At 39.8% G+C, this 13,943-nt stretch overlaps 1 protein-coding gene across 7 annotated transcripts in view; it reads left to right on the top strand.

The window, feature by feature from the left end:
- esrrga (estrogen-related receptor gamma a) overlaps positions 1 to 13,943 on the top strand; it is a 184,250-nt gene that overhangs the window by 56,899 nt on the left and 113,408 nt on the right. Inside the window, exon 3 of one of the 7 annotated variants that reach the window (XM_067592696.1) lies at positions 4,719 to 4,799. The exons of the other annotated variants lie outside the window; for them this stretch is intronic. The gene's annotated coding sequence lies outside the window, so the exon portion shown is untranslated. The remainder of the gene's footprint in view (positions 1 to 4,718; positions 4,800 to 13,943) is intronic. 7 annotated transcript variants of the gene reach the window in all.

Genomic DNA, 13,943 nt, shown 5'->3' with positions numbered 1-13,943 from the left:
GCTGTAGCAAGCAGTAAAGTGAAATCCAAAGCAGCTCTCTGTACTGTACCACAGCTTCTGTTTATGTGTGTGTGTGTGTTTCTGTCTGTCTGTCTGTCTGTCTGTCTGTCTGGGAGTGTGTGTTGAGCATGTTGGTGCTGGTTAGTTCTTCGCTGAGAGACTGAGAGAGTCAAGAGTCTCTAATCCTTGCCATCAGAGACTTCTCGACACACACGCACACACGCACACACATTCTTATCAGCTAGCCCAGTGAACCATTATGATGTGATGTGTATGTGTGTGTGTGAGTGTGCTGATGAGGGGATACCAGTCCTCCCATGACAGAGGTAATCCTGTTCAGTGGCAGGTCTGGATATCCCAACTGGTGCGTGTGTGTGTTTGTGTGTGTCTCTGTATGTATCCCATAGCACTAGGTCATAGACCCCAAATCTACCGTCTGCTTGTCTTCCTGCCACTCTGTCAGTCTGTCTGTCTGCCAGTTTGTCTGCTCTGCTGTCCGTGTGTCATTGTGCCTACTTCTGTCCATCTGCAAGACTGAGTCAACTGAAACATTAACTTGAATTTTTAAAGCTGCATCATGCAAACACATAAAATGACTTCAGGTTATGAGGAAGAAGTGCTAATAGTGCTGATCCTACTCAGAATCAAAATAGGTGATTGGCGTAGGAAGCATATGGCTTCAACACTAGAGGCGGCAGTTTTCATTCAGTCCCCTACCAACAGTTATTGTTAGATTCTTTTAACCATGAAGGCGATCTCTCCCCAACGTTAACCAAGAAATATCATAAGCCTGAACTTAACCATCCTTTAACTGTAGAGGCTGCGGATCAGAAAATGCACATTCAAGTGTCATGAAGGCACTTAGCCAGTTTTGTTGTGTTACTATGACAACTCGTTGACTGTGCAACGTCCAACTTTAAGATAAACATGTGTTTGTTTTGACTGGTTTCTGTCAACTCCATAGTCAGAATTTTCTATGATATTCAGATTTTAGATGTTATACTGTGTGTCTGCACATATGGACTCAGATCCGACCAAGAATGTATGTCTGTTATGACTAGAGGTGCAACGATTAGTTGATCAACAGGAAAATAAATCAGCAATAATTTTGCTAATTGAATAATCATTAAAATGATTTTGAATGCAAAAATGGCAAAAATGTACTTGTTCCAGCTTTTCGAATGTGATTAATTTCTGGTTTTCATAATAAACCAAATATCTTTGGGATTTGGACTGCTGGTTGGACAAAACCAGACACTTTGAAGAGTAACCATGGATTCTGGGAAAATAATGGACGTTTTCACAAATATGCAGTTAATCAGGAAACTGATTGATAGATTAATTGACAATGAAAATCCTTAGTTGCAGCCCTAGTTTAGATTTTAGATGTTTAAATATTGTGCCTGTGTGCTGTATGTGTGTATTTGGAAGCAAATTGTAAATGTATGCGTGACTGTGCGTACAGTATAGGCATGTAGCTGACTGAACATGTTTTAATGTTATAAAGGCAAGTGTGCTTACTTAGATATTGACATGGTTTCAGTCAGCTCCGTGTGCGAGTGTGTATGTTTAGCCATGCTCTCTCTTGTGTTTTGGGAGCATTACAGTGTCTTGTTTTTCAGCACACCAGCGGGGGGCTAATGGAACGGCTTTTTTGGTTTAAAGGAATTACCAGCCGCCTTCGCCAAAATCAGCTCATAATCTGCTTTACTGGCACCACTAGGCTCACTGCCACACCACTGACAGTACCTACCAACACAACACACACATATAGCAGTGGTGATCAGGCCAAACACCACTACAGGATGCTAAGTCTCTTGTGAAAACTCACTCAATGAAAAGAGGGAGAGGGAGAAAAAGACAGACAGAAGGGAATAGACTGTAAGACAATAAGAAAAAGGGAGAGAGGTATGAGGTGAAGAGACAGAGAAGAAGGAGGGCAACAATGGAAGAGTGGGGGTGAGACATTCAGAGAGAGAGGGAGAGATGAGATGCTGCAGGGTTATCAGTGATTAACAGTTCCACCCTATAGAACGATGGGTTGGACTTCAAAGAAAGAGCTGCTTTTTGTTTCCAGGCCTTGAGTGTAACCCTGTTAGGAATGTGGTGTTTATACACACACACACACACACACACACGCACACACACACACGCATGCTCCAAGTTTAACAGTGAGAGACAGAGGGAAGCACGCAAGGGAAGATGGGAGAGATTGAGACAAGGAGGAGGGTGAGGGTGAGAGTCAAGAGAGACTGACAGAGGGCAGGATGGGGAGGGATAGGAGGAGGTTGGAAAACGGGGGAGTGGAAATTAAAGAGAGTATCACAATATTTTATTAATGGTACAACAAAAAATGTCAGTTGTTTGTGTGTATGTGGTTCGATTACTGTCGTACGTGTCCTACATCCAGCCTACTGTATTTCACAGTGTTGATGTTTTTGTATTTATTTACCTAGTGTTTCCTTCCTCTCTTGACATATCAGAGAAGTGTCTGAGATTCTGAGGAATGACCCAGCAAACAACTGGGCATTATATCGGTATAAACACCATGCTGCTGTGTGTAAAACTACACCCAGAGAGGTGTGTGCTATAATGTGAAGCATGTAATCTCTGTCAGTAGTGGCATTTCACTGGAATGGATAGATGGATGGATATATATAGTCAAAGAGATGCAGCTATGACCGATCCACTTGTACATCCTTTTTGACATGTAATACACATGAGGCCTTCTCGATGTATTGTCGTGAGCGGTTGTATCTCCTAAAGGTCAGCCTACTGAGATACTGTATATGAAATGTCACTCTGAAACGGTTAATCAAATAATGGATTGACAAATAGTTGATCTACAAGAGTTTTTATAATTGATTAATAATTTAAAGCCCCCCTGCCACTCAAAAATGTGTTTTTCTTCTTGTTCCTTCAGTTGGATGTTTGAGCTTCACTGTGCAGAATGATGTATGTGCAGAGTTTGACACTAGAAGGCTGTTTTCATCTGCTGAAGGGGGAAAGTTTCTCTGAGCTCACCTTAAATACTAGTTTAAAACGTGTTCTTAGGACATCACAACTAGTTTGGAGTAAACTTGAGGTCATCAGTGCACATCCACTAAGAATGGACTTTTCAGTGGAGAAAAAGACTTTTTTTTTTATCCAGAAGTTTAACTTTTCAAATGAACAATATTTGCATATTCATAAATTATGGATTTTTCAATGAGGGAAAGGTCATTTGTAATTTAAGAGGTTTTAACAAGATAATCAGACTATTTTGTAAAAGACCAGGGCAGACATAAATTATTAGTCAATGCAGAGTATTTCTATATGAACATGTCCAGAGGGGATCTTAAATAAGATAAAATTCACTTGTTCCAGCTTCTAAAGAGCATATATGCTGGTTATTGTAGTCTTGTTAGATAGTAAGCTGAGTACATTTGGGTTTTGGACAGTTGGTTAGACAAGACAAACAAACTTAGGCTTTGAGAAATTATAATGGACATTTTAATTTTTTCTGACATTTTATAGACAAAACAATTAATTGTAAATCAGTAAATCAATTGTATTGATGTATTGTTTATGACAGCAGGACTTGTTTCTCATTTTAAACGTACTTTTTGTGACACGCAATAATTTTTGACCTTGGAAAAAGCAGTTGACAAAATCTCGTCACAAGCAAATGTTCTGGAGCTTTCGAACCTATCACACAATCTTCCTCAGCAGACGGAGTTTACCCAGTTATCATGGAAACGCATGTTTGTTTAAATGTCTTTATTCTGAGCACTTCTGAGCAACTTCTTGTTGACTTGCAGTTGAGATTGAAAGTTCATTCTTGACCTTGAAAACAGCAGCTGAGAAAAACAAACACCAGACCAGCTAGTGAGTGGACCTTGTGGTGAGATTGTTTTTGTCAAAATCAAAGGTAATGAGGAGTTGTCATCCAGTCACTATACAAGCTTTTTAATAAAATCTAGATCATAAATGGAGCCTCTGAAAAAAAAAACATGTTACCATCACCTTGACATAAGAAGAGTTTCACTTTATTTATTTATGTTAGAATCTGGTCTTCACCGATAGCAGTAAGTAGATAGATTTTGATTAGTGTGAAAATGCCCAAACAACCATAAACCTGAACACACAATATGCACACATGCTCTCAGCACAGCCTCTCTCAGTGTCTCATCTTGGCCTCCCCAATACACACACACACACACACACACACAGCAGTAAAATGCTCCATCAAACTACAAAAGTGGAGCGAGAGAGGGAGATAGAGAGAGAGAAAAAGGGAGAGGTCTGAGATCTGAGAGGAAAGGAGACGAGAACAATGGCTTTAAGTCTTGACAAACACTTAGCCGAGGCCTTTAGACTAACACTTTGGAGCAGACATGTCTGCCTGCATACCAATAGCAAACACTGTCACTCCCCATCTAACTCAGAGCCTTTTGATGTTCTATTCACAGAGATAGAGAGAAGGGAGGTGAAGGAGGGGATGGAGGTAAAGTGAGCGCAGCAAAGGGAATATGGGAAAACATGAAGGAAGGGAAGAAGGAACGAAGGAAAGAAAGAAGGGAGGAATGAAGTTGGCTGAATGAGGGGAAAGGAGCAGCAAACTGTAGCATTGCTCTCTGACCTTTTTTTCTACATTTCCTTTCCTTTTCCCTTTGCTCTTCTCCCCTTCTGTCTGTATCTCTCTGTGTCTCTCTCTCTCTGTTTCCAACAATATCTAGATCACAGAAGTTAGAATAGCTGACGAAACAAAGGAAAAAGAAGAAGAGGACACATAATGGATACCTGCCTGTAACATCATGGTACATAATTTAAAGTCTTGAACTTGCCCCTGTCTGTTTTTCTCTTTCTTTCTCTTGAGATACTGACACTACAGTGATGGTATATATGCAACCTAAGGAGTAGTGCTGGGATTTGAACTAACGTGTGTGTGTGAGAGTGTATGTGTGTGCATTTAAGAGCTTTCATTGGTGCTGTGTGTGTTAAGCCATTGGATGAATATACTCTGATACAATCTATCACATGAAAATGTTTATTCCCTACAATATCAACTTTCAACCATCTAAGACAAAACACTAGCATGCTTGATAATATTTAAACAGCCATATGTTATGAAAATCCTCTATAAAGGAGCATGTAATTGTTTACATTTAAGAAATCACAAAGTCACAAATGGAGTCTGATGTACACATATATGTATACCATTACCAACCACATGTCTTATCTGCCAAAGTGCACAAGCACTGGCAGGCACAAACAGACACATACCCCACACACGTAAAGACTGGCACGCACACACAACCTCCTCTGCAAGATGATAAGTGTGTTAGGAGGCAGGGAGAAATTATTAATTATCAGGCTAATGGGCACCAGGCTGAGTTCTGCTTCATTAAGCTCTAACTGTTTGTGTGTGAATGTTTGTGTTTGTGTATCAGAGGGCGGTGGGACCTCTGAGTAACACACAAAGATAGGTGCAAACAAATTCGCATACACCCGCACACATGGGGAGTTGTTTGCCTCAAAGGGAGCACAACACATATTCACTCATACAAACGTACGCTTGCATGGAAAAACTTGTAGAGAGATAGATAAAGAAATAACATTAATACACACTCGCTTGAGCACCAAGTGGTTTTCAAGGTAGTGACGGATTCGTATTTGCGTTGTTGACATATGCGAACGCTGAACACAAATTTAACTTAGATGAATGAGCCTGTTGAGAGAAGGAACCTCACGATACTTAAAGAAAGGAACTGAAATTTTAAAAACGTTTTTAGGAAGGCTGTTGGTCAGTCCTGCTCAGTAACCACAACAACAAATTGAACATGAAGTACATCATCAAAGTGTACAAATGAATGTGTATACAGTACGTATGTGCGTGTTCTGTGCAGTTGTAGTAGTACTGTGTTTGCCCCCTGTGTTGAATGGTGATGCAGTGTGCTCCCACTCTATCCCTTGCAGGGTTGTGCTGGCTACAGTATGATAAGTAAAACCAGCGTTGACGTTAATCTGTCTCACTCCCACTAGGAAAGACAGATAAGGGGGAGAGGGAGGCGAAGGGAGAGGCACGGGGAGGGTGAGACAGTAGAGAGAGTTAAAGAGAAGAAGTTACGTTGTTGTAATTATTTGGATTTAACAGGAGTCTGTAAAACATTTTAACTTATATTATGAGAAAAAGCAAATACACACATTGGGGTCAATCTACAGGTGACAGCTACAATAAAGGAAATTATTCAAAAAAAAAAGTTGCTAGGAGGACATGATTTGAGTCAGTAGTACATTTGCTCCTTGTCTTTTGGTCACAATGCTTATTTTGCTTGTAGCCTTTGCTTATGACATTTGAAGGAACACTGTTTTTAGCTACTTATTTGTCACATTGTGTTTGATGGTACTACTTAGTTTGGACAGAAAATGTAACATGGCTGATATTGTGTCCTATGTAGTCATGCATTTGAATTCCACTCTCTGTTAGTTTTGTTGGATTTAAGCTAAATTCTTTTCTGGTTGGAGTTGAGCTTGAATTAAAAGGCCTGAGTCAAACTCCCTGTTATCAACAGTGTGTGTGACAGCATAGTGTATGGTTATTTGTGATTTTTGTGTGTGTGTGTGTGTGTGTGTGTGTAGATGTGTGTTGCCCTATAAATAGTGCTGATGGTAACATAAGCAGGGGCCTGGGCTCAGTGGTTTTTCCCATTGATTAGCTGGCTGGCTAATGCACAATCATCCCCACTACTCGTGCACACGCCCACACACAAACTACTGCACTGCACTAATGAGAGCTGGTTAAGACCCCCTAGGAACAACCAACTGCCACTTTACCCCTGAGAGGGACATGGGTGTGTGTGTGTGTTTTTGTGTGTGTGTGTGTGAGATAAAGACAGAGAGACTGAGCATGATGAAGGGAAAAAGAGAGATAGAAAAGGGAAAGGGACATGAGGATATAAGTAATTCTGAACAGAGTTATGGAATAAATACTATCCTGCCTACATTTTTTTGAGTGTGAGTGTGTGTGTGTGTGTGTGTGTGTGTGTGTGTGTGTGTGTGTGTGTGTGTGTGTGTGTGTGTGGTTAAGATCCCCCTGAGGAGTGTCCTCTTGCTGTTGATGTGTGTATCCCCCTGTCTGGGTGTATTTGTGTGCTAGAATTACCCAGAATGCTTTAGCGATTGACTGGCTGGCTAATGGTGGTCTCTGTTTTCCTCTGATGGTCATTGACTAGGCCTTCTCATCAATACCTGTTTTTACAGCTATTCTAGAGCTGTGCGCCTCTGTGTGTGTGTGTGTGTGTGTGTGTGTGTGTGTGCGTGTGTGTGTGTGTGAGAGAGAGAGAGAGATAAAGAGAGAGGTTGTGTGTACTACTCATGAAAGAAACAGTGGGTTTACCTCTACTTGTGAACTTCAGTGTTTCTTAAAAATCTCTCTCCACTCCACATCTCTTCTTTGAGTTACCCTTTTTTTGTATCATGTGATTTTTTTTTTCCTTGGAACTTAGAGTAATAAGCCTGACATATTTCATAAAAATGTAATAATTTATTCAGATGTTATCAGTACTCTTTGTTTAGATAAGGGATGGTGCCTCTACTGTAAAATGCTGCAAGAAACTGAATAATATTTTTGACCAGTAAGAGGAAATTGGAAAATTGTGCTTTAAGCTTACAAATACTGTTCCCACTCAATGACATCTACATACAATCCTGTGTCCATCCTGCTTCTCCACCTCTGTTGCCTTCTCATCATGCATTCCCTTACACTTCTGTTCAGTTTATTCCCCTCTCCTTGTCATTATCTCTCTGTTTGGCTCCTCTCCTCTCTCTTCTCCTCTCTCCTCTCCTCTCCTCCTTCGTCTCCCCTACTTCTCTCTTTTCTATTCTTCTTCTGTCGTTCTCCTTCTACCTCTCTCCCCTCAGTTTGGAAAGGATTTTGTCTCACATACACTCAGCAAGACTATCACCACCCCACCCAGGAGACCACTCATCGTCCCTTCAACTCACCCCCCCTCTACCCATCCATCTACCCATCTATCCATCCATCGATTGCCACTATTCCTGGACTCCTGTTATCCCACTCCTGGTCCAGCTCGGGTTTCCCTTCCCTTCCCACCACTCAGCTGTGTGTGTATGAGTGTGTGTGTGTACGTAAACCGCTGTATTTCTCCCTGTCTTTTCGAGTGTCATATTTGATTAATTATCCATCTGCACTTGCACAGTTGTCACGCAAGGTAATTTTCTTTCACTGTTAATGTGAAAAGACTAAAAATTTTATAAAATCAATACATGATCAATTTTCATCCACTCAAAATACACGATTGCGGATTACAAAACACACACCTCAAACACACACACAAAGATGTACTTTCCACTAAATGCGACTCACTTCCGTACTCATTAGTAGCAACAGTTCTCTCGCAGCCTAGTCACCTCTAAATGGCCTAAGTGGCCCAAGTATTGATAATCTATAAGAAATGGTCAATTATATGAGAAAAACTGAGTTGATCAATAGCCTGATGACTCTGGTAAGAGGGAGGTTATTGGCTCATTCATTCATTCAGTCTATCATTCATTCACTAACTCAATCATTCATTCATTAACATTTTTTTTTATGATTCAGTAGATTTTAATTTAATAAAAGCGTTCACCACAAAGTAGAATAGTTCTATTAAAAGCAGCAGCAAAGATTAATACTTGCAATCATTAGTATTGTTTTTATTGGAATTTTCAAACAGTTTACTGATGATTATAAACAGACAGAAGCTCATATTGAAATTGTACAGTATGACGCATATTTTAAGAGACATACATCTATCCAATACCTACTCTCTCTCTCTCCTTCTCTTTCTCCTCGTATCTCTATAAATGAGGAGTTGCCTCCAGTTGCAAGGCATCAGGTTAATAAATTCTGAATAGAGATGCATAAATCAGCACACACACACATTACACAATGACAACTGGTCTTAGATCCTCTCCTCTCTCTCAATATCCCTCAGTAGGCTCTCCTTCCTCTCTCCAGCCATAGGAAGGAACAGAGAGCTGTGCGGCAGAGGAGAGGTGGAGCGTGCCTCTGTGTGTGAGAACAGTAACTGTCCTCACAAGGTTTGATGTCGCTAGGTCTAATTGTCTTTCATGTGAACACAAGAGAGAGGTGTTTGGCAAGTACAGGGGTAAAGAGAGAGACAGGGTGCAGAGGAAGAAGAGGGTTGAGTGGGGACAGTATGGTGGGTATGAGAGGGAAGAGAAGAGGCCTGAAAAGAAAAAATCTTGGTTAAAACATAGATTATTCTTTTTAAAATTAGCAAGTGACATGCTCCAGATTCATGTCATCCATCTCTCCTGCCCTTCATCCCTCCGTCCCTCTGTGTGGGAGCAGTGGATTTGAGTAGTTTTATTGTCATTTCTTGGTACTAACCCTTTGCACTACTAGTCAGACCTTAACTCTCAACATAACCGATAAATGTTTTCTAATCTTTACATCAAATCCAAGTCCTAATCCTGAAATGACAAACATGGACACACAGCAGTTCATGTTCTAATATACGGTGTGAACTCTTCGTGTTCCCTTACTGCCCAATACATACTCATAATTAAAGGACAGTATAGGTCTGAAATTCACCCGGTAAAACATGACCTATAGTTAAGTTTACGCCATCTAGAGGCAGCTTTCAAAAAACGTTACAAATCGCTGTTAAAAAATAATGATGTTTTATGGTGTGACGATGCTGTGGTTAAGGTCTGGTTAGGTTTAGGCATAAAAACCACTTGGTTAGGGAAAGATCATGGTTTGGGTTAAAATGATTACTTGAAATGTGGTTTAATACTTCCTTAAAGTTATGCAACCTTAATCATCATGGCAACAGTAAACACTATGATGTTTAAGTTTATAAAAAAAACGTCCCAACTCGCAGTTGGAAACAGGAAGTGAACAATGATCTTCTGCAGCACAGTCCACTTTTTGCCATATAACTATCTAGCCATCTACCCAACCCACCTCCTCCTAATTAGGCAAAATCATCTTTTCAACTCACCTTATATTGACGTCATCTGAACTGCGTCATTTCCCCAGGCTAGGTGCCGCTAGGTGGCGTAAACATAACTGTAGGTCATTTTTTCCGGCCTGAATTTTAGACCCATACTGTCACTTTTCTTCTGAGGACGGGCTGTACTGCCTGCCTGGCTCTTTAACGTTTGCCGCAACTGAACTTGGTGAAGGGAATTTGTTTAAAAAGCCTGGTAATTGATGCGAGACTGAGAACTAAGAGAGTGGCTGCCGCAGTTGATTAATGCACACAGAATGTGTGTAGCGTTTTTCTTTTCTAAGACACTTTTAACTGGGCTTCTTAAATGATCAAGGAGAAAGAGAAAGAGAGACACAAAGAGCGAGAAAAAGCAATTCCCCTATTGCTCTCATTTTACCTGTGTGTATGTATGTGTGTGTGTGTGTGTGTATACACGCATTTTGTGTGCAACCTTCCTCACTGTAGCTATTAAAGTAGGTGACAGCTGTATAAAACAAGCGAGCATGCAAAAACACACAAGCACTCTTTGAAGCTAATCATATGGTTGAATTTGAATTAGGATATTTTTTGTTTTTTCTGAAATTGAGAAATTCTGACAGCTTCACCATTGTTGGTGGTAGAAGAACAGTAACTTCTTGTTTTGTACCAGAAAGTAATCCTGTGAACTTAGTGTGGAAAGCAACCCAGTGGCGTACAATGTAAAATGCAGTGTAAAATTATTGTAATAATGATAAAAATTAATAACTAATGCAATGCAATCATTTGAAGACTGTCTTCTCTATTTTATATGAACGAGAGAGAACTCTGAGTGTGATTTATCTGTGTTTTTTACATTACTAATAGCATTTTTATCAAATATTATACAGGGAAGAGTTAAGGAAAAATGGGTAGTTCAGAAGGAAATGTGCTGTGATTAATGTCATGAGTTATATTTCATCCCACAGTGTTGTGAATATAGGACAAAGGCTACATCACTGAGACACTGAGATGCTTTTCTGGAGGTAAAAACTAACAAAAAGGGCATTAATGTTCTGAATATTCTGTGTCATTGGACCAAGTCCTCTGTGCCTGTATTAGTGTCCATGTCTTTGCTCGAGCAGTAGATTGAATGCACTTCCACATACCTCTATGGAAATGAAGTGACACACACACACATACACACGGTGGGACAATCAGGTCATTTCAAGGTAAAAGGACTTAGATATAGTGAAATATTCATACTTTAGAGCTACTGTGTGTGTGTATGTGTGCACGTGAGTGTGCATGTGAGTGTGTTCACGTGTAAGTGTGAATGTGTGTGTGTGTTGAGCTCATGACTGCTACAAGCAGTTCTCTTTAATTGAGGTCCTGACGCCTCAAGCGAAATGCTTAGGAGAAAGGTAGAACTTGCACACACATACACACACACACACACACACACACATATAAATGAACATAACAATGTTGACCTTAAAAGCTAAATAAATAAAAGTTGGTTATCAGGCAGTCAGTAGTGATATGGTGCGGGTTGCTTGCTGACTGCAGCCAGTGAATGAATACATTACTAATGTGTTAGTTATTAATTGCATTTTACACATCTGACCACAGTGAGGATGGTTTTACTCAATGGTTTCAAGGTTGGGATTCAGTTAAGTCTGCAACAAAGAAAATATCAAAGAGCACCCACAACACTTACAAGAAATACATAGGTGTTGATATTTTAGAGTTTAATTACCAGATGTTTCAGAGGTTTGTCCCTCCTCGTAGAAAACACATTGTCATATTTGAAAGAACAATATGTAAAATTCTCTTTGTCTTGTCCAACAAAAAATGAACACACTGGATCAGTTGGCAGGTGACTGAGTTGTGGATTGTACATTCACTTACAGTAGGAATTCACTCCACAATTTTAAAGATTTACATAAAAGCTCACTGGTAGCACACAGTCTTTTGATTTGGAGAGTTTTCACCCACTGATTACAAGATGCAACGAGAGATTTCAGCTACAAAGGCTGACGCACTTATTCTCAAGCCACACCCAGCCAATAACGAAGCAGTGGGTGTTTTACCAAATTTTGTAACTTAATATATTACACCTACTTGACATTTCTGTTGGATTTCTGCTGTAATTGGACAGCTAACCTCACTCTATTATGAAATGTCACTGGATTAACTGTGTCAACTTCAGGCCACCGTAACTCAAGGGTCAGGAGGGGTGAATAGTGTGAGGGCTCTCTCCAAATCCCAACAGAGGTCAGAGATTACATACAGTAAAAGACACAGAATATATTATCTGCTACAGTGTAAATATATCAGTGCCTTATTGGTTCAAGGTTTAATATTTAGCTTTATTGTCATACAATATAGGATTGCACAATGGAATGCTGTTGTAGCTCATCCATGCTACACACTCAGAAAATGGATTAACATGTCAAATATTTAGAATTACAATAGAATAAAACAATAAATTATAACGAGACTGATTTTTTACCACCACAGTACCACTGAAGAAAAAACAACAAAAAAGAAACTATATTATATTTACAATGTAATATGTGCAATATCACTGTATTGGTCTAACCCTAAGTGTGTGTGTGTGTGTGTGTGTGTGTGTGTGTGTGTGTGTGTGTGTGTGTGTGTATACCCAACATATACAGTAGATAAGCCCACCTCACTAAAAGCACAAGTCTGTTGGTATCTTTTCTCTGTATCAGAATTATAGATATGAACTGTTTGACTAAAGATATTATAACACACATCTTTACTTCATTACACATGTCCATGCTCTTTCTCTTTCTCTTACACACACACACACACACACACACACACACACACACACACACACACACACACACACACACACACTTCTCTTTGTCTGCTTGTGTGCACAAGAGATCTGTGGATAATGGCTGCTAAAAGCCTAAACATGTATTCTTCTCTTCAGATATCTAAATATTGGCTTTCACTAAATGGTTTATTGAAGATAATGTTTCTGCCTATTTAACACTTGGACTTGTTGCACTGAGTGCATGAGGCAGGGCTAAAGGTACGGGGTGTCAGGTGGTGTGTACGCCTTTGTGTCTGCTTGTTTGGCTGCTATGTGTTGTATGTTTGTGTGTGTTTTTTATGGATATGTGGTGTGTGTGTGTTTGTGCCTGTGTGTCTCATTAGTGTGTGTTATTATAGGCAAAACCTAGATATACTGTAGATACTGTATCTGTAATTTACAGTGTTTGTAGTTTCTTGTGTTCTCTGCCCTTTAGCAGTTCTGATAACAGGTTTTCACTACAGCCAGATGTCTGAACCTTATCAAGATCTCTCTCTCTCTCTCTCTCTCTGTCTCTCTTTCTCTCAAAAGCTAATGAATTACACAATACACCTGTGAATGCATGTGTACTCATTGCGTGCTGAGTGCAGCCAAATGTTCCTAAAACTTTGTTAAAAGATGCTACACAAAAATGTGCATATGTGTTGCCATCCTGACCCACCATGTCTTGTGCACACGCTCAGTCCTGAAGAGAGCCTACAAGGCCAAAAGGTCAAAAGCATCAGCTACTTTCATTCATTGCTTTGTATCAGTGTTAATTTCATTGACGAATATTTTTCATCATAGTTTTCATCAACATTTTTTCACTGATGATGACTAAATCTAGTCGACTAAAACAATTCAGATGACTAAAATATGACAAAATGGCATTTTAGTGAAAAGACTATGACTAAAACTAAATCAAAATTTGCTGTCAAAATAAAACACTGCTTGCTTTATTCTCCTGTCTTTTCTCTCTCCATTAGAGTCTCTTCATCTTCCCCTTGTACTTTATTCTCCACCCTCACTCACCTAAAGTCCACCATTTCTCCCTGCAAGTTGGGGAAGAAAGAGAAAAGAAAGATCCTTTCTCTTAATTCCCCAACTTGTCCCATTTTTTTTTTCTCCTTTCCATTTCAAAGCGTGACCAATTT

This window comes from Thunnus thynnus, chromosome 1 (assembly GCF_963924715.1).
Source record: "Thunnus thynnus chromosome 1, fThuThy2.1, whole genome shotgun sequence".
Lineage (NCBI taxonomy): Eukaryota > Metazoa > Chordata > Actinopteri > Scombriformes > Scombridae > Thunnus > Thunnus thynnus.
This window is presented reverse-complemented; position numbering and strand designations above follow the sequence as displayed.